General features: G+C 44.4%; 1 protein-coding gene across 10 annotated transcripts in view; it reads right to left on the bottom strand.

Moving 5' to 3' along the window:
- Nucleotides 1-20,065, bottom strand: part of Myo6 (myosin VI) — a 142,855-nt gene extending 122,790 nt beyond the window's left edge. For 8 of the 10 annotated variants that reach the window (XM_037207800.1, XM_037207802.1, XM_028879837.2 and 5 more), the window contains exon 1: nt 19,871-20,065. The gene's annotated coding sequence lies outside the window, so the exon portion shown is untranslated. The remainder of the gene's footprint in view (nt 1-19,870) is intronic. The other 2 variants (XM_028879844.2, XM_028879843.1) reach the window with 2 other exon arrangements.
- Between the last annotated feature and the right edge of the window lie 2,004 nt (nt 20,066-22,069).

The following is a 22,069-nucleotide window of genomic DNA, read 5'->3' as shown; positions in this document are numbered from 1 at the left end:
GCAGTGTGGGGTGGAAGAGGGCAGTGTGGGGCGGAAGAGGACAGTGTGGGGCGGAAGAGGGCAGTGTGGGGTGGAAGAGGGCAGTGTGGGAGGGGATAGAAGAGGGCAGTGTGGGGTGGAAGAGGGCAGTGTGGGGTGGAAGAGGGTAATGTGGGGCGGAAGAGGGCAGTGTGGGGTGGAAGAGGGCAGTGTGGGGTGGAAGAGGACAGTGTGGGGCGGAAGAGGGCAGTGTGGGGTGGAAGAGGGCAGTGTGGGAGGGGATAGAAGAGGGCAGTGTGGGGTGGAAGAGGGCAGTGTGGGGCGGAAGAGGGCAGTGTGGGGTGGAAGAGGGCAGTGTGGGGTGGAAGAGGACAGTGTGGGGCGGAAGAGGGCAGTGTGGGGTGGAAGAGGGCAGTGTGGGAGGGGATAGAAGAGGGCAGTGTGGGGTGGAAGAGGGCAGTGTGGGGCGGAAGAGGGCAGTGTGGGGTGGAAGAGGGCAGAGTGGGGTGGAAGTGGCCAAAATACCCTATCTACACAAATGAAATTGTCATAGAACTTTGTTTTGTTTTTTTCAAGATAGAGACTCACTTTGAAGCCCTGGCAGTCCTGGAACTCACTCTGTATACCAGGCTGGCCTCGAACACCCAGAGATCCACGTGCCTCTGCCTCCTGAGTGCTGCGATTAAAAGTGTGCACTGCTACCACCAGGCATCAAAGAATTTAGAAAAGAAAAATCTTTTTAAGAAAAAAATAAAGCAAGCGTGTCTTGAGTTGGTAACTTGAGACTGAGTGAGGAGAACACGGCAGGCCATATCCTCTTCTTCCCTTTTCAGAATATACTTAAAACTTTCAACAGTAAAATGATTTTTAAAGAATATCCTCCTGAGACTGGAGAGATGGTTCAGTGGTTAAAGTCACTGGCTGTTCTTCCAGAGGATCTGAGTTCAGTTCCCAGCACCCACATGGTGACTCACAACTGCCTCTCCCTCTATCTCCAAGGGATCCTGTGGTGGTGTCCTTTTCCAGCATCCATTGGCACCAAGAATATGAACACACACACACACACACACACACACACACACACACACACACACACACAAATAAAAATAAATCTCTCTAAAAAAAAAAATCTCTCTAAAAAAAAAAAGAAGAAGAAGTTTCTTATTTAAAATGTTTGCTGAAAGGGTGGAGGTGGTCGATGGCGAGTCTCCGAGTTAAATCTCCAACATCAAAATCACTTTTTCCCAAATAATTTTCACTGTTATGTATCGACCTATTCACTGCTCTTAAACGCCCAGCTGATGGCGTTGGCTTTCGCCAGGTGTACACGGATGTTCTCTACAGTGGAGGGTGTGCAGTAAACACAGCTTATCACTTAATCTTTCACCTAACAGCAGCAAGCCATTCACATCAACCAGCTAGAAGAACAGAGACATTGACCCTCGAGTTCTAGATAAGAGGTCAAGAGACTCTGGACAGTGCATGCCTTACAGCACAGGAACAGAGTCTCAGCTGTGGCTTCCGAGAAACTGTCTGAAATTACCTCTAAATTTTCCTAGTTTTGTTTTTTGAGATAGGATCTCACTCTGTAGCCCAGGCTGTCCTTGAACTCACAGCAATCCTCCTGCCTCAGCCTCCCAAGTACTGAGATGACAGAGGTGACCCACCACCGTGGCTATTTTGCCTCAAAGTATTTTAACTACGCAATTCTGACAGAAATCAAATGAACTCTGAGTCTCTAACTGGACCACCGGCCACCCTCAAGCCACTCTAAGTTTGTTGTTTCAATGCCCCCAGGAAGAACTGAAGTGAATTCTGAGGCAAGGTGGAATCCCACTGTTGTGGGCTACACAGCTAGTCTTCACGGTACCTGAACACAACCACAATTCAAGTGGACTTGAATTATGCCTCACAGTCAGCAAAGTCAAATTGTCTTTGAAGCACTATTGAGACACTGGCTTCATTCCCTGTGATTCCCTCTGAACTAATGATGGAGCAGCTACGGTGGTAAAAACTCCTGGAGCTGTTAGCACGGCAGTGCCACGGAGCTGTGACAGGGATCGGCACCTGGAGAGAAGAGAGCACTGTGCGTGTTAAGAATGACCTCGGTGAAGCAGCAAAAGCTTGAGTTGTCACATCCCGACCTGTGGTCACTCTCCTGTAGGATGAAATGGGACGCACTCAGAGGCACATCTGCCTTGAGGAAAGGACTACTGGGAATGTTCTGAGCTGTGATCATCAGGAACTGCCCTTTATTTCAAGAAACACCATGCTGACTGGGACCTAGGATGCCAGGTCGACCTGGAGACCTGGCAAACGTAGAACTCTTTCACTGTCCTGCTCTTCGTCCCGAGTGAAGCCTGTCACTTTAGGGAAACAGCTGACTGTGTTTACTGGCAATGACAAAATTCAAGCGTTCCAGACGGTGCACAGCAGTTTTTCATACAACACAACCTGACAAAAATTTACATGATACCGAGCACAACATCGTGTTCCCAGATGATCATCCACAACACAATTAGCCCTGGGGAAAAGAGCATTCAAAGTGCAAAACAGACTGGCGGACAGCACTGTGGTGGCACAGAAAGTCCATTGCTGCTTGTGCGAGTCCCTCTTGGAATGGATGAAGTTCCACTTGGTAGATTTTGGTGAAGGATCAAAAAGAAAGCGGTTATCTGAAGTGAAAAGCTCCCCTTCCCAGCAATGCGCATGCATAAGGGCACATGTCATTTATATTGAGTACATCAACAGAAGCAGCATGCTTCAGCCAACTGAGAGCCTGAGCATGGGTGACACCTGGCAAGACTCACCAGGGTAGAAAACAAGGCCATCTCCTCCATTTCTCAGAAGTCACTTTTCATAAAGTGCTATTTTTATTAACATACTCTATCACTGATATTTTAACACATTAAGTAATTTAAAATTTTCTAAGTTTTAACTTCTAACGCAGTAAATATTACAGACAGCCTGCAATCTTTGTGGCATTCTCAGGAATTTACAAGAGTGGGAAAGATCCCTATAGCTGTAAGTTTTCCTTAGCTGTAGCAATCTTTGTGGCATTCTCAGGAATTTACAAGAGTGGGAAAGATCCCTGTAGCTGTAAGTTTTCCTTAGCTGTAGCTGTCGTGCCTGGTCCTGGAGCTGCTCAAACCCAAGTAAACATACACAGGCTTCTATCAATTACAAATTGCATGGCCTACGGCAGGCCTCTTGCTAGCTGGCACTTATAACTTAAATTAACCCATTTCTATTAATATATGTTTTGCCACGTGTTCCGTGGCTTACCAGTCTGCTGGCACGTTGTTCCTTGTGCAGCAGGCTGGCATCTCTCTCTGCCTCTCCTTTCTCTTCCTGTCTCTCTGCTTGGCTTTTCCATCTGCCTCTAAGCTGCCAATGCAGCTTTATTTATCAACCAAACAGAGCAACACATATTCACAGCATACAGAATGATATCCAACAGCAGACCCCTGAGACCTAGGTGGCTCACACCCTCCAGTCACAATCTAGTAAAAGAGTGATTGGAGATGTATATTACATAATTGTTATTGATGCTGTAATATGGTTATAACATAAATGTAAGTTTTTAAAGAATACTGGAGGCATGGTCTCAATAATGAGGATTTTCTCTCCTTATTTCTTTCTTCTTCTTTTTTTTTTTTTTTCCTTTTGGTTTTTCGAGATAGGATTTCTCTGTATAGCAGATCTGGCTGTCCTGGAACTTACTTTGTAGCCCAGGCTAGCCTCACACTCACAGATATCTACCTGCCTCTGCCTCCCAAGTTCTGGGACTAAAGGTGTACACCACTACCACCACCGCCTGGCTTCAATATTGGGTTCAATTTAAACCATGGACTTGCATACTGTGGTAGTTTGAAAGAAAATGGCACCCAAAGAGAGTGGCACTATTAGGAGGTGTGGCCTTGTTGAAGGAAGTGTGTCACTGTGGGGTGGGCTTTGAGGTCTCTTTTTTTCAGGCTTCCCTCAGTGTGACAGTTAGCCAACTTCCTGTTGCCTACAAGATGTAGCACTCTCAGCTCCAGCACCACGTCTGCATGCACACAACCATGCTCCCCTTCCTGATCATAATGGACTGAACCTCTGAAACTGTAAGCAAGCCACACTGAATTAAATGTTTTCTTTATAAAAATTGCCATGGTCATGGTGTCTCTTCACAGCAATAGTAAACCCTACCTAAGACACATACCTTAGGCAGGCATTCTACCACTAAACTAACCCAAAAGTCTACTTTGAAAGAGTTAATTCGAGCAAGTCCTAAAAAAAATGGGTAAGACTGACCCATTCCAAGCAAAGGGTCAGCTTGTGCAAGAATAGGAAGAGAGCATGTCTGGGAAAATAGGCCCATGAAGCTAGACCACATACAGGCAGGGATGTGATGAATGCTGTGGTGGAACAGTAGATCAAGGGTCACAGAGAAACAAAGAGGCTTTGAAAACTTTGCTTTCTGTTGCTGGAATAAACAACATGACCAAAAACAACTTGAAGAAGACAGTGTTCATGTCAGTGTACAGGTCACAGACCATCATCCTCAGAGTAGACACTGGGCAGAGCTGGGAACCACAGAGGGACACTGCTTACTGGTCTGCTCCCAGGCTCACCTTCAGCTACCTTTCTTATAGAGTCCATCACATGCCCAGGGATGGCACCGCCCCCACTGGGCTGGGCCCTCCTACATCTACTAGCATCAAGAAAATTACCATTAGCCAATCTGATGTGGGCAAGTAATCAACTGATGTGGGCACTTAATCAACATTCTTCCCAGATGTGTCAAACCGACAACCGAGATCAGCCATCACAAAACCCAAATCCTCCAATGAGAGTCTGGATTGTAAAGAAGGTTAATGAGAAGCCACTGGGGACTCTTACTGGACAGGGGACTATCACCATCAGTTCCACTTAGATGCAGAAGCCTCTAAGGATAAGACCAATGTGAGAGAAAGAGCCAACAGGGGAAGACATGTCTGGAAGGAAAATTCATGATACTGGCACTCAGATCAGAAGCCAAGGTGAATCTTCCAGAGGCAGAACAGTGCTGGGAAACCAACGAAATCTACCAAGTAATGATGGGAAGGGCGAATGAATATGAGTTCTGAACAGAAGCTCTGAGGCAGGAGTGGTACCATGTCAGAAACAGAAGAGTAATCTGGAAAGAATGTGCAAGTTTGAAGGACTCATCAGTTTGAAAATACTGTCAAGATGATACCAAAATAAATTCTGGAAAATTCTACATAATGAGAGTTTGAACAATGAGGCTGACATGAAGACCATAAGAAACGGGTCAGAGAACAAAATGCCAAGTGCAGACTGCTAAGAGAATGAGAAGTAATGGGCTGGGAAGGAGGACCAAACAGCAGTCAGAGGCCAGCAAGAGGGCAGGAGGAAGGGGAGTCTGCTTACCAGCTGAAGAGCTCCAAAGGGAAAACTAGTCTAAATGGGGCCACAGGATCTGTTAATTAACAGCTTACAGAGTAGGCATTGTGAAGTGTTCAGGGCAGAATAGAGACTGCAATGAATCTGGGAACAAGGCCTCGTTAGCAAGATATTAGGTACAGAGAATATTCTACCAACGGCTATATGAGAATGTGTTCCAGACAACAGTTTATCTGCTTTTCAACTTAATAACTTCAAAAAAATTATCTTCTAAAACTTATCCATTCTCAGAAAATTTATTTCAACATGGGAAACAGTGGCTTTCGCATAAACAGAACTCTATACCTTATGAATTTAAAAAAACCTAACTTTGTTTTACTTATTATTTTTGCTTTGGTATTATTATTGTTATTATTTAGACAGGTTGTCTCTTTTATGTAGTTGTGGCTGTTCTGGAATTCACTATGTAGATGAGGCTGGCCTTGAGCTCCTAGAGATCCACCTGCCTCTGCCTATGCTCAGCCTATTTAACGTGTGTGTGTGTGTGTGTGTGTGTGTGTGTGTGTGTGTGTGTGTCCCCTCAAACATAGGGAATGAGAGGACAACTCTTGGGACCCAATTCTTCCAAATGGAATCCAAGGTTATCAGGCTTTCTTTAATCTGCTGAGCCATCTTGTGGGCCCATAGCTCAGGAATTTTACAACACAAAAATAATGTACTACTGTACTATATACTCAAGCTCAAACTATTGCTTAAAGGAGGGGTTCTTACCATGGATAAACCTACTGAAGTGCCTTCAGTATATAATATCATCCAACCATTCTCTATTGGCAATATGAAATGCAAAATGAGATCAAATTTCATTGGCACATTTAAACCAAATGTATATATAGCTAGAACTATGATTATACAAAAGTTAGGCGTGGAAATGCATTTTATTAGTATAGTCTAGAAAACAATGATTTGTTTCCAAAAAGATTCTTCCCCTTATAAAATAATTTACTATTGAGTCCCTTTTGGGGAGGGGAGTACAAGAGCCAGGTACAAGTCAGAGGGCACTTGGTGAGTCCGTTCTCTCTTTCCAGCTTCACAGGGGCTCCAGGGATGGGACTCGGGTCACCAGGCTTACACAGCAAGCACCTTTTCCCACGCTGCAGAGCATCTTGTCAGCCCCGCCGAGTCCTGTCAGAAACCAGAAGCCTCCCAGAGTAGTCACTATTATCAACCATTTCATCGCTTCATTAATACACAAGAAACAAGAAGACTTCTGCTCAAAGGAGGTACACCAAGTACATATTAAAGCCGATACCTGGGAGGAACGGCTGTTTCTGCATGGCCAGTTCTCCCATCTCACCAGCTGGCAGTGGAGGCTGGAGCTGGGAGGCAATGGAAACCTAGGGGAAGTCCAGACCCAACAGGAACATGGTACTGAAGAGAGAGGCCTTGAACTTGAAAGCCGGCAGCCGCCACAGGAGTCATGATGTGACCATCCCTTGTTGGGTATGTGTAAGGAACAGATTAACCCAGGGGCGAGGGGGCAAATGTCTTCAATCCCAGCATGGAGGAAACAGAGACAGGAGAATCTCTATGCGTTTGAGGCTAGACTGATGTATATAGACTTGATGTATCAAGTTCTAGGCCAGCTAAAGCTACTCAGTGAGACACTCTCCAAAAAATAAAATAATAATTTTAAAAAAACCCTTAAAGAATTTTTCAAAGCTCTGTGTCTTTGAAAGATCACAAAGAAAGGGGAACTTAACATTGTAATTAGACAAAGCCGCTGGAGCCAGATCAGTTGAAAGCACATGTAGCTCTGCACCTCACTACTCCTGTCCCTCAGCAAGTTATTCAGACCTCAGCTCTCAGAGGCAAGAAGAGAATATGAACACACTGAAATACACTTGGCAGTGTGTTCTTGTGCTGACCATATGTCCTGAAGCTGACCCAGGAGCATAACAGTCTTCCATTTGGGCAAGTAATAAATCTTGTATGTTCTTCTGTTTCAGAAGTGCATGTTAATCCCTTTAACGTTGTATGCCAAGGAGCCAGGATCTAAAGGTCCCGAAGGACCAAAGTCCATGCATCCTGGTCCAGATCCAGAAACACACCTTTACTAAAGAGCGGCCTGCATTCCCATGCAACATCATGCATGCCGGCACTGCATGGTCTCTATTTTTAACAGCTCATTAAAATTGCCAAATAAACAGCTCCTCTCTAAATTCCTAATCTATGTAGCCTTCCTTGCTGAAAGAGAAGGAAGGAAGGAAAAAGGAAGGAAGAGAGGAACATAGTGAGGGAGAAAGAAGAAGGAGGGAAGGAAATTAGAATCTATTACTAAATAGAATATCAAACTCTGATTGAAATAAACATTTTTTAGTGTTTTAAATATTTGTGTGAGGTCTAGTCACATGGTCAAACTCATTCAATTCCCATCCCTTCCTCCCTATCTTCCCCAGCAGAGAAACTTTCTTAAGATAACATCAGCTTCCTCAATTAGCCACTGGAATAAACGGTGACGGCTTGTATGCTTTTTGCTCATGTGTTTCCTCTGTCATCCCAGGGTCAACACAAGCCCTGCTTTTGTTTGGAGTCTGAACACACTCCTAACAGAGAGAAGAATCATCTTGTTCTTCTAACCTGCAAGATCAAACGTGAACAGAAAAAGTAGAGGAACACACACAGTCCTCACCAGCACACACATGTTCTTTGTTCCTTCACCAAATGCTAACCTCAAAAGGATGACAGACAGTAAACTGTGCCCACAAACCAAAACACAAGTGCTTCATCTAATTTTAGAAAAAATAAAACAAATAAACAAGGGAGAGGAGAAAAGTCCTCTCTGGATTAACCTAGTCCTCAAGGCAGCGAAATTCAAAGAGCGGCTGGTAAACCAACACCGCCATTCTCTCCTGGCCGGGGAGGGGGGGTACAAATTCTATCAGAATCAAATCAACACTGTAGGCCTATGAGACCACACCAGTAGTGATGGTGCCGCTGCTGAGGCTGACAGCCTGAGTCTGATCCCCGGGTCTCACCCATAAATTGTTCTCTGATGACCACACCCAAACACACTAGTACACTTGCACACACTCTTCCACCCACAAACAAAATAAGTGCATTAACAATTTTTTCAAATACAGCAGACTTTTAGAAGTTGTTTCAAACATTTGAAATCACCTCTTTAAAATGAAAAAAAAAAGAAAAGAAAAGAAAACCACTTTCAGAGAAAACACCCGAATATTCTAGATAGCTGTGCTAATGAGCTGATTCCCAAACCTATTTCTCCTTTTGATCATACAGTCTAGGAGAAGAAAAAAAAAAAAGCTGAGAAACATATTTTTTTAAAACCTCAATTACAGCACTTACAATCAAAGGTAACCTTTATTTGTATGCAAAATTCTCCTAGCCAGATATCTGATTAATTTTCTCAATGTTAGGCAATATGGCTACAACGGCTAACCTTCATTAAACAAGACTAAATTGGGAGCTAGAGAGATGGCTCAGTGGTTAAGAACCTGGCTGATCTTCCAGAGAACCAGGGTTTGATTCCCAGCACCACATGGTGGCTTGCAATAGTCTGTAAATTGAGTCCAAGAGGATATAATGCACTCTTCGGGATCCAAGGGCACACCATGAATGTGATGCACAGAACCACATGCAGACAAAACACCCCTACCCGTACACATAAAAGTGAAGGAAAACACGGTTTATTTATTACTTCACTTACAATCACCTAGAAGACACGCTGTCAAGTGTGTCTGTGAGAACATTTCCAAAAGGTTTCACTGAGGAGGGAAACCCACCCTGCATAAGGCATGCATGGACAGGGTCTGGGACAGGATTTACAGGGTTAAGTGGAGGACACCAGCTGAGCACCATCCCTCTACTTCCTAACTGCAGAAGCAGCATGACCAACTGCCTCATGCTCCCACCACCACACCTTCCCTAGAACGGAATGTCTCCCCTCAAACTGGGAGCCCCAATAAACCCTCCCCTTAAGTTGCTTCTGTCTGGTGTTCTGGCATAGCAGTATGGAAAATATCTAATGCAGCTTCCTGATGCTATGGGACAGAGCTTCTCTTTCCTTTTCAGTGGGTCCCTGGAGAAAAGAAAGAAAACGTGAATCATCTGTTATTGTGGAGGGGAATATTGCTTGTATCCTAACAACCTTTGTACCATCTCTTTAAGTGGAGAAACTTTCTGCAGTACCTCCAGTCCATGTAGCCAAGGTAACAAACTTTTCTAGAATTAAGATTGACTAGGGGTAACAGTTGCCCTTAGCAAGTGCCCTGGGTTCAATCTCCAGGACACACAAAGAATAGACTCACTGGCTAAAGGAAGCTGGAGTGAGCAGGAGGGATAACTCATCGCTACTCTACTTCTAGTAGCTGTGGCTCCATCAGGTGTTTTGCTATCAGAAAAGCCCAGGTAAAGCCAGGCACAACGGCTCATAGCTGTAATCTCCACCAACAGGGAGAAACCCCAGGAGTTCCAGGACCACCCATGCTACACAGTGAAATCCTCCCTCAAACGAACACTGACCAGGTAAGTAAGAAATACAAGCTTCAGAGTGCAAAGGACTTTGCAAATAATTTGTTTAGTTATTTAAAGATTTCTTTTTTACTGAAACCCATTTGCTCAACTAAGCCAAGAATACCAAATGATGAAAAATAGGTATAGTAATGAAAATTCTTTTTTTTTTTTTTTTCTTTTTCGAGACAGGGTTTCTCTGTGCAGATTTGCGCCTTTCCTGGAACTCGCTTTGGAGACCAGGTTGGCCTCGAACTCACAGAGATCCACCTGGCTCTGCCTCCCGAGTGCTGGGACTAAAGGCGTGCGCCACCACCGCCTGGCGTAATGAAAATTCTTTAGCAGGTAGAAAGGCATGATGATATGTTAATAAAAATTCTTTAAAATACATAGATTGTGTTTCTCATTGGGAAATATATATGGATAGACAGACAGACAGGTAGATGTTTAGTTAAATGAGAAAGTGAATAAGCTATCCTCATTAGGTCATATACAACAAGTATTATCAGGCATTTCACAGATATATCACAATGCTAACAAGTTATTTAAAGTTCACCAAGAGAATGCTACTAATTCCCAAGGGTTCTAATTAATCTCCTAGCTCTTCTCCGTCTGCTCTCCCACAGCTGTACCATCTACTCTGCTGTTGTGGGGAGGATAAGCCTGCAGAGAGCATCGCTTAGCTCCCCAGCCGGGTTCTGCCAATGGAAGTCACTGGCCAAGGCCTGAGGCAGAAGTGAGGGAACCTCCCTTCCTCTAGTTCTGCCTCAAAGCCACAGCTCCCACTGGCCCTCCTCCACAGTGCCAGCTTTCAGCTCCAGTGATCTCTGGAGAATGGCGGCCTTCTCGCTGTTGCTAGTCCCTCCATGCTTAGCTACCCTTGTTTTCTCCAGAACTGCTGCAAGCACGACTGTCATTTGCATCATCAAGGAAGATCTTCTTTCCTTTGAGTATTTTGCCTGATATGACTAGTACCACTGACTCTGCTTATTCAGCAGTCCACGCTAAAGAAATCTAATTAAGGCTTTAAAAATATTTTTTTCTTACGACCTATACAGGCAAATATTTATTCCTGCTATTTTTATGACAGTTTAAATGTGACATAGTAATTCACTTATAAACAACACTGGCTAAAGCTAAAAATCATTATGGTTTAATTTAGTTATGAAATTTAACACGGCATTGCTCTGGCTCAATGTAAACGCTGTAAGCTTCAAGTAAGATTTTTTTTTAAAAATCAGTGAAAGGATTCTGGTAGGGGAAACTTCACTTCCTTCTTCCCCGCATCTCCTGCATAATCCAAACCACTTGCGTTCATTGTTGAAGCCCTGCCTAAGAACAGGAGGAGGAAAAGCTTTAAGCCAGCACTTCTCAAATGTTGGCGTGTTGTAAATCAAAGACAAGCTTATTAAATGCTGGCATTCGGGCCCTGCCCTCACCTTCTTTGTGTTTCTACCAGCTCCCAGGGTAATTCTGTTGCACAGCTAAATTTCAAAATGAACAGTGGCCACCTTCAAGATTCTACCCAACACTCCAGCACATTCCTTTCTTTTTTCTTTTGGATGAAAAGTCCCCCATTACACATGACCAAAGGAAGCAGAGACCATGATCAACACGGGGACATTTTGAACCATTCTGTGTCTGGACTGCTGCCAATTAAAGAGTCAGAAGTAAAGTCAATTAAAATCTTTAAAAAAGAAGAGGAGGAGGAGGAGCCTAGTCTCACTGCAACTCGATATACCTTGGCTGGCTGACATCCATGCGAGGCCCCTCCTGTGTCAGAAGAGAAACAATGGAGGAGGGGTGGATGCAGGGGGGAGGGGGAGTAATGGAAAGGGGTGGGGGGAGAAATTGGGAAGAGGGGAGGGAGGGGAAACTTTGGTTGGGATGTAAAAACAAACAAACAAACAAATAAATAAATAAAAACAGGCACTCCAGGTAAACAGCTTTGCCTCCATTTTACAATGAAAAGACTGAAACCCAAATAAATTAATGTGACCAAGTTAACGATTAGCAAAAAAACCAAGACCTCTTGGGTGTACCTATGGCCTCCTACCAGTGAAGGAGACCCATAAACGCTCACGTTTAAAAGTCCCAGGGCTTCCACAGGGAGGCATAAGCCTAAGGGCAGGCAGTCTTCAAGGAATGCCCCCCTATCTGCCCACCAGTTCCCAGCCCTGTCTCCTCTCCCACTCTCCTCCTTCCCTTCCCCAAGGCCTTCTCTGCCTTCCACCTTCCGCCACACACAGCAGACCGGAAGTCAGTGCATTTGTATAAGCACTCTGTCCACACAAGAACCTACTATATGCTAAGGGGATGTGACTGTTGGCTGTGAGCTTGTGCAAATCCCTTATCTCTGTCTCAGTTTCCCAATATGTAAAATGAGTCACAATGCCAACCCCCAATGGTGACACCGTGACTAACCAATGTGACTCAGTTACTCTTGTGGCATGGTATCTGGCACATAGCAAAAGCCCAATAAGCAACAGCTACAATTTAAATTACACCAACTCCTCTTATACCAAGACATGGGCCCTGGGTCCTACTTATTTTCATGGCCTTGTGTCCTGATACTGTGATGAGTAATGAAACATCCTGGTATTTATGTGCAGCAGAGATGAAACAGTACTATAACCCAGTGCACTGGGCGTCTCCGGGAGGAGAATATTTTAGGGCAAATAAGTCTTTCAGTAGCCCTCAAATTACACTGCTTTGACAACTGTCTGTTTCCCAACTTTAGAGTCAGCCCTGTTGATTACATACCGGAAAGAAAAGTCTATAATTACCTTAATTAAAAACAACAATGAAATGTCACTCAGCATGACGACTTGGCCTTAGTATAGTCACTGCATCCCCAGGACTGAGAACAATGCCTGGTCTCTAGTAATCACACAACTTTTTCAAGATTGTGTGTGTGTGTGTGTGTGTGTGTGTGTGTGTGTGTGTGTGTGACTATGTGTGTCATTTGTGTGCAGGTGCCCTGAGGCCAAAACAGTACTGGATCTCCTGGAACTGGAGTTGTAGGGACTTGAGGAGCTGCCCAATGTGGGTGCTGGAAACTGAACTTATGTCCTCTGAAAAAGCAGCAGGTGCTCTTAACTGCTGAGTCAGTTCTCTAGCCCCTCAAATATGTTTTAAATGAATTAAGACATAAGGGAACCAACACACACACACACACACACACACACACACACACACAGAGTCTTTAATGATTCCTTATCAAAAGAGTCATAACCATTAGATCAATACCAATACAGTAAATAATAAGTTACTTTCCAATTTTCTCCAGAACATTTTTCTCCTTTATTTTTAACCAGTTGTTTATTTTCCTGAAACACTCTCTAACTAGTGAAGTTCTTTATTCACCTGTCAATAGCTATATCACAAGTATTACAGCTTTGTGTTCATCTACTTGCCATTAAAAATACACAAGAGTCGTAATGGTGGCACATGCCTTTAATTCCAGCACTTGGGAGGCAGAGGCAGGAGGAGATTTCCAGGAGAGCAGGGGCTACACAAATAAACCCTGTCTCCCTCAAAAAAAAATCAAACCAAACCAAACAAACAAACAAACAAACAAAACACACACACACACACACACACACAAGAGCCTGCAACCACAAAGTGGTGCCAAAAGGGACTGAGGCAGGAGAGTGGCAAATTAGAGACCAGCCTGGCTATATGACAAGACTCTCTTAAAATAATTAATTAATTAATGACCTTGATTTTTCAGAATCTGAAGTATCTGGATTAAAATCACAATATGAAGTAAGTTACTTGCCAACAGATTAATCCTAACACTAGGAAGTAGAGAAATACCGCAAGGGAGAGGGAGCCTACCACCTCAGGAATACAGACATATTCCATCTTCAGAGATGCTTCTAAACAAGTTAGTTAACTTTTAAGTAATGTTTAAGGTTTTGAATCTTTATTTTCACACTGGCAAAACAAGAATAAATTTGCTATGCCTGTTTTATCAAGTTGTTTTAAGAGAAAAATATATTTAATATTATTTCTGTGGAGGGGGAAGTATGACATTGATACAAAGGAAGGTATTCCTTTTGACATAAACACCTTCGTATTTTAACCTGTATGGGGGCATAAGGGAGGATCTCACCTAGCCAAGGCTAGCCTCAAGATCACAGGGATCTGCTTGCCTCTGAGTCCTGGATGTTGGGATTATAGATAAGTGCCACTACATCCAGTTTTATACAGTGCTAGAAATCAAATCCAGGACTCCATACAGACTAGGGTTTTTGTTTGTTTTTCAGTTGTTTGGGGAATTTGTAGTTGTTGTTGTTTTTGAGATAGGATCTTGTCATAGTACCCAGATTGGCTGCAAAAACCTGAGTTCAATCTCCTGCCTCAATCAGCCTCCCATGTACCTCAACTTCAGGCCCTGTCAGTGAATCTCTTGGTAGATTTTAAATGTATGGTTTCAACTTATCTTCCTATACATCTACCAATCTTGATATTTCCCAGATCCAAAGATCCATCATAACCAAAACTGTGACACACAAAGGAGCCCAACTTGTAAATGTTAAGCAGCTGATTACTTTCTTTAAAATAAAAAAATATATAGTTTTATTTGCTTGCAGGTATCTGTGTGAGTATATGCTACATATGCGTGGGTGTCTGCAGAGGTTAGAAGAGGGCACTAAGTCCCCTGGGGCTGGATTTGTAGGTGATTGTGAGCCACCCAACAAGGATATTGGGAACTGAATTCTGGTCCTCTGGAAGAACAACAAGTGCCCTTAACTGGTGAAGCATCTCTCCAGCCCCTGGTTACTTTCAAATACAATAACAAGTGACGTAACATGCACACACAAAAGATGCCTGTGTTTTTGCCGGGAGCTTCCCTGGTGCCCATTAGTCAGCGTGAATGTCAGTATTCGCCCTATGTGAATACACACTGAAGGAATGTGCTTCGGTGTTTTGGTTTCACTTGACGCATGTTTTCTGCAGAGCCAATTATCTCCTCTCTATTTAACACGAAGATTTCTAAAGATGCCGGAACTGTAGCCTGGGTTCCACTTCCTAGGCTTCGGTACACACAGAGAAAATTTTGGTGGATTTGTGGTGATTTCTCAAACTTTTCTGTTATTGCTATAAATATTTATGCTTTAAGATGACCAGTCCACTAAAATCTATCAAATAAAAGCATACTGTTATAAACACAAAAGAGCCTGGTACCTCTAAACATTATAGAATGTCTCAAAAACAAGGGGTGTTGTTGTTGTTGTTGTTGCTGCTGTATGTGGTTTTTTGTTTGTTTGTTTGTTTGTTTGGTTGGTTGGTTGGTTGGTTTGGTTTGGTTTTTTCAAGACAGGGTTTCTCTGTGTAGCTTTGGAGCCTGTCCTGGATCTCACTCTGTAGACCAGGCTGGTCTTGAACTCACAAGAGTACTCTGCCTCCCAAGAAGTTATTTTACATTAAGTTACTTAAAATTAAGTTATTTAACTCTGGTTAATTTTTAATTATCTGTACCCTCACCTCCTCCCAAGAGAAAAGCAAAGCATGTTGCCAATCAAACATTAATGATTCATATTTAAGCCATTGGATGGTTTTTCACTTACATTAGAATATGAGTATCTTTGGATGCAAATTGCTAACAGTTCCAATAAGAAAACACCCCTATACAGGTGTCCCCAGTTCAGCTGTCCCTGTTCTCCTACACATCTATCCAAAAGGACACTGCCATTCCATTCCTTCACGTGTATTACAGCTCAAGGGATACTCTTGAAGCTTGACCTATAGGAAGGAAGGAAGGAAGGAAGGAAGGAAGGAAGGAAGGAAGGAAGGAAGGAAGGAAGGAAGGAAGGAAGGAAGGAAGTAAGTTAGGAAGGAAGTTAGGAAGGAAGGAGGGAGGGAGAGAGAAAGGGAGGGAGGGAGGGAGAGAAGAGAGGAGGGAGGGAGGGAGGGAAGGAGGAAGGGAGGGAGGGAGGGAGAGAAGAGAGGAGGGAGGCAGGGAGGGAAGGAGGAAGGGAGGGAGGGAGAGAAGAGAGGAGGGAGGCAGGGAGGGAAGGAGGGAGGGAGGGAGGGAGAAAAGGAAAGAGATAAGATAAGATTTGGGGAGCTAGAGAGATGGCTCACAGGTTAAAAGCACTTGCTGCTGTTCCAGAGGACCCAAGTTTGGTTCCTAGTACCCAAGTCAAGCAGCTCACAACCACCTCTAGCTCCAGGTCCTGTGGTGTGATACCTTCTTCTGGCCTCTACAGGCATCCATATTTATGTGTGTATACACACACACACACACACACACACACACACACACAAGTAAATAAATAAATAATAAATTTTCTTAAAAAAACATAAATCAGCCGGGCGATGGTGGCGCACGCCTTTAATCCCAGCACTCGGAAGGCAGAGCCAGGTGGATCTCTGTGAGTTCGAGGCCAGCCTGGGCTACCAAGTGAGTTCCAGGAAAGGCGCAAAGCTACACAGAGAAACCCTGTCTCGAAAAACCAAAAAAAAAAAAAAAAAAAAACCATAAATCATTTTTATCAAAAGACACTGATTGTATAAGCTAGGTGTGATGGTATACACCTTTGGTTCCAGCACTCAGGAGGCAGAGATAAGTGTATCCCTGTGGGTTAGAGGTCTACACTATATAGCCCAGACCAGTCAGGGCTACATAGTGAGACCCTACCTCAGAAAACAGGAGGAGAGCGTAGCAAGATACCTCAGCAGGTTAAAAAAAAAAAAACACTTGCCATGCAAACATCATGACCTGAGTTTGACAGAAACTGACTACACAAAACTGTCCTCTGACCTCCACAAGTATGCCACGTGTGCACACACAAATGATATACACACAACAACAGATAGATAGATAGATAGATAGATAGATAGATAGATAGATAGATAGATAGATGGATAGATAGATAGATGGATAATGGATGATAGATGGATGGATGGATGACGGATGGATGGATGGATGGATGGATGGATGGATGGATGGATGGATGGATGGATAGATGGATGGACGGACTAAAGATGTAGTTTCCCTGATGAGCTGCCTGCCTAGCTTGGAAGTAGGTCTGAGCCCAGCACCACAAACACACGGGCACAGCTGCAAGCCTGTGACCCCAGCGCTCAGGAGGTGGAAGTAGGAGGGACGTCTTAATCTTTTTTTTTTTTTTCATTTCTTAAATTACAATTATTTGCTTATGGCTATGTGACAGAGCATATGTGTGGAAGTCAGGGGACAATGCACAGAAGTTGTTTCTCATGAGCTCAAACTCAGGGCATCAGGGCTCTAGACAAGTGCTTTGACCTGCTGAGCCAGCTCACAGGCCTAGATATCTCAGTCCTGAAGCATGTTTCCCCAAGACTAGAGTTAATTGAATAACACTGAAGAGAGAGCTACTGTGTTTGGGAGCAACAAGCTAGCTCACATGAAGAAAAAAAAAACTGAAGTTCTATCCTGAACAGAAACATCATATACTGCTCAGCTATAATGAAATCAATCCAGGATTAGATCGCAGCGTTAATTCCTATAAGCCCATCAAAATGAAAAAGCACATAATACTTATTACATGCTGGAACTACACCAGAAATGCTGCCGCAGCATCGGGTCACTGCTCAAAGCCTTGAGAAAGAAGACTCAGAATTTTCAATTAGTACCAGACTCTGTGCTTGGCCTATCACCGCCTTGAAATCTCCAGACCAGTTCTACAAAGGTCTCTCAATAGTTCACCAAGTGAACAGAAATCCAAGATAACTTCTGGTGAGACAGGGCAGGGGACTTCACTGTCAGAAGACTCCCTTGTGTGTTCAAAGGCTGGACTTTGCCTCTCCAAAGCCACTTGCAAGCATCTACTTCTCCCAGCCTCTGTTTTTCTCCTCTATAAAAGAACAAGACAATCAACCTGGAAAATTATTTTGTAAAGCAAACCTTCAGCTTGTGTGTGTGTGTGTGTGTGTGTGTGTCACACTGGTACTAAATTGACAATTCATAAACTGTCACCAAGTATCTCTTTCTGGAAATCCTCATTATATTGTGTGAGACTTAGTCAAATTGTAATAGTTTTATCAATCTTTTATGTTTAGATAAGATGTTTTAATACAGAAAAATGGAAACAAGTACCCAGGGCCTCACATATACTAGGCAAGGGCTCTACCCACTGAATTATACTCACTCTGAACCCTAATTTTTGTTGTTGTTGTTGTTGTTGTTGTTGTTCGGTTTTTCAAAACAGGGTTTCTCTGTGTGTAGTTCTGGCTGTCCTGGAACTCACATAGTAGACCAGGCTGGCCTTGAATTTAGAGATCTGCCTGCCTCTTTAACTCCCGAGTGCTGGGATTAAAGGCAAGCACCATCACTGCCCAGCTCCAAACCTGACGTTTTTAAACTGACACTTTATGTATGCTAAGTGGAGCTTTAAGTATCAAAAGAAAGTTAAAAACTAGTGAATTTTTTTTAATGTGGAGTGTGTATATATTTATTTAGAGCTTGCATGGTGGAAATCTTTAAGACTGTCTAAAGGCGAGTGCCTTTCAGAACCCAGATACAGACCAGTTGTCTAAACAATAAATGATCCACCACAGACTCCAGGCAAAGTCACAACAGGATGAGAGAAGAGCCTTTGGCCTCTCTCAGATTTCCTGGCCACTGTTATTTTAAAACTTGGTCACATAAACAGGGGAAAATCCCTTTCAGATAAGCTTCTATGGACTATAATTTACTATCTTTGTTTTTAATATCTTGTAGTTTCCATTAAATATCATAGTTGTTCAGTTTTTTTACTCTAGGTGATAAAGGGCATATATATATTCTATACTACATAGCTTTTTAACTATACATTTAATCACAATAATCTTTTCTTAATGGTAGCATTGGGTCCCTGTCATTTACAATTATCTTTTGAAAACAAATACATAACTTGAAAAGAAGAGAAAAAATAGGTAACAGATCACACGCACACAAAATAAAAACACTATGGGCAGATGAGCATCAGACTAAAATGACTTGCTTTTTACACTGTGCATGTTTACTCCTGCGCAACGGAAAACACCAAAACTGAGCGGACATTTAAAAGTCAATGAGCTATTCTGAAGAGCTGCATTGTTTCTGGCTCTTCCTCTGGCCCCCTTGTAACATTTGTGGCTATTTCTAAAATTAATGCTAGAGGGCATTAAGGTAACTTTTTTTCACTAAACATTTCCCAGTTGGAAAACCACAAGCCAAGACGTCTTGAAGTTGAGTTAATTTGTACAGAAATGCTGCTGTTCGGCGGCCAACCTTTGTACCATGACCACCATCAAGACTCACATTTTATGGTGGTGTGCAGATAGTTACAGCTGAGCCTCAAGCGCTGTTAAAAGTCTTAAGCTGACTATATTCGAACATCCTACAACTGTACCAAGAGAGCAAACCAAACTTTTATTCAGCTCATATGAAATCGGAGCAGCGTTTGTGTAGCTCCCCAACAATATCTCCACATTAGGATTTAAACAGCCCTGCCCTACATACTTTTTTGCCAGATAAAATGTAACTCTGTGTAAATACTCCTGACATAGATAATCTAACAATAGCCTTATCAAATTATTTCCTATTTAAAAATACAAGCATGTTTAAATTAGTTTAAGGCGTTTTGGAATTACTTTTTTTTTTTTTTCAGCAACACATCCGTAAAACTCACACTCAAGATCCTAGACCGCTCAGGAACTAAAATTCCAGCTCTGTAGAATGCCACTATGGTCTTCGACACGGCTAAATTATTAATGGTCTCACTTGATCGTTACTTCTGACAACAAACTAGTCTGTGTAGAATTTTCAGTGTGCTTCCAAAGGAGAAAATAAAACCATCCCGCAATGTCGGGTGGGACTCCTGGGACCGGGGACGCAGCCGCGTCAGATGACAGGCGCCCCGCCGGCCCGGGAAAGGGAAGCCAGCGCTCCGGTCCGCGCGCGGCCGGCCGAGCAGAGGCCAAGCTGCGAGGACAGGCGGGCGGGCAAGTCCACACTCACCCGGCGAGGCAGGTGCGCGAGGGGTCGCGGCCACGGAGAGGCTGCCGGACTGCAGGCGCGAGGGGAGAGCGCGACGCCGCGGCCGAGAGCGAGCACCGGAGACGACGGCCGCCGGGACTCGCTTCCTGCTGGGACGGATCCCGGATCGGTCTCCTCCCGCCGGCCAGAGCCCTGCTGAGTGCCCAGCCTGCAGCGCACGTCACTGCTACGGAGCGCCCAAGGGGGCGGGAGGCGGGGTCGAGGGCGGGGCTTCGAGGGAGAGGGGCGGGGCGGATGGAGACAGGGCGGGTTCTTCATGGGCAAGAGGCGGGGCAACCTAAAGGGAGGGGCTTTGAGGAGCGAGGGCTGAGAGGGGCGGAGCCCAAGGGAGGAGGGCGGGGCGGACTTGGGAGGGCTCGGGGTCTTAGGAGCGAAGGAACGGAGAAGCGAGGCCTCAAGACGTGTGGTGGGTTCGCGGGGCGCGAGAGCTAAGAAGAGCGGGGTCCCTGGACGCGGGGCAGGGCGGCCTAGGAAGGGGAGGCCTGCGAGAACTAGCGCTGAGAGGGGCGTGGCCTCAGGACTCGGGAATGCAGTGCAAAGAAAAGGCGGGGCTTAATGGCGTGAGGCCAGGGAAGGGCGGGGCCGCAGGGTCGGGAAGGAGCAGAGAACGGAGGAGGCTCTGGGCGCATCCCTGCTAGGTGCATGCTGCAGGTAGCTACACGAAGTTCCCTTCGTCGCAGTAAAGGTTGTTTCCAGTCCCGCAGCGCGGGTCTTGAGGATCTGCACCGCAAAGAGTCAGTTGGAGGAAAGTTGAAAGTGAGTGCGGACAGGCGTATTGCGGAGGGTTCTGGGTGGCACAGCCTGGCAGCCAGGCCTGCGCTCCCCACGCCTCTCTCCACCTGCCTGCGTAAACTTCCTGTTCGGCCCTTGGAGGACTGGACCATGGAAGGAAGTTTTCCTTGCCCCAGACTGGCCTCGCATGCCGATGTCATATTCCTAGAGCCCCTGTATTTCCACCCGCCCCTTTTGTTGTTTATTTGGACTCCTGAGAGTCTCAGTGTGTGTAACTTGCATTGTAGCCTGGGCTAGCCTGAAATAATGATAATCCTTGTGGGCTGGTTTTATAGGGCTGAGCCAACTGCCCCGCTTTATCTTTTCGATTGTTGCATTTTACTGTCTTTATAAGGTCATATGAGTCATCTTTTTAAATTAAATATTACATTCCTGTGCAAATTTGAAAACAAACATCGTCTTTATAAGGAAAAGAAGCTACTAAGAAAACAAAATAAGGGGCTGGCAAGATGTTTCAGCAGTCCAGCCTGAAGCCCAGCTTTCGATCCCCACAGCTCACACGTTTGAAGGGGAGAGCTAACTCCTCAAATTGTCCTCTGACAACGGAGGCGCTGTCTGGAAGATCCTTAGAGAAGTTTCAAACTGAGCCTGGTGCCTCATGCTTGTGATTCCAGATACTCAGGAGAATGCAAGTTCAGTCCACACCATCACAAAAAAATGGTGGGGGAGGGTCAGACATCCAGAGAGGACACAGTTGGCTTGATGAAAAAGCGGGCAGTGGTGGCTCACACCTTTAATCCCAGCACTCGGAAGGCAGAGGCAGGGCGATCTCTGAGTTCGAGGCCAGCCAGATCTACAGAGCGAGTTCCAGGACAGCCAAGACTACACAGAGATCTCTACCCTGTCTCAAAAAAACCAAAAAGAAAAGAAAAAGCTACCGTCCAGTGGGGACATTTTAGATTCATAAAACAGTAAGTAAAAAATGGGGAAGTTAAAAAGAGGAAGAAAAACCAAGAAAGGAAGTAATTTACAGCAATCACAGTAATTTAGCTCCAGATTGCCAAGAGGTAAATCCCAAATGTATAAAAGATTGTAGGATGAACTAAAACCAGGGGCAGAGCTCATTTCTATAAGCCTGAGATGAGAGAGGAAGGTGGAGGCAAATGGAACCCTTAGGCTCACTGGCCTGCCATTCTAGTAAAAATAGCTCCATATTCAATGAGACAGACCCTGTTACAACAAATAGAATGGTGAAAGACAGAAGATGCCTGTGTTGGTTAGGGTTGCACTGTTTTGGCAACTTCATGCAAGCTAGAGTCATCTGAGAGGGAACTTCAGTTAAGAAAATCACCTATCTGGGCTGGAGAGATGATGGCTCAGAGGTTAAGAGCACTGACTATTCTTCCTAGAGGTCCGGATTTCAATTCC

This window comes from Peromyscus leucopus, chromosome 7, assembly GCF_004664715.2.
Source record: "Peromyscus leucopus breed LL Stock chromosome 7, UCI_PerLeu_2.1, whole genome shotgun sequence".
Classification (NCBI taxonomy): domain Eukaryota; kingdom Metazoa; phylum Chordata; class Mammalia; order Rodentia; family Cricetidae; genus Peromyscus; species Peromyscus leucopus.
Note: the sequence above shows the minus strand (reverse complement) of the source record. Positions and strands in the feature narration are given on the sequence as shown.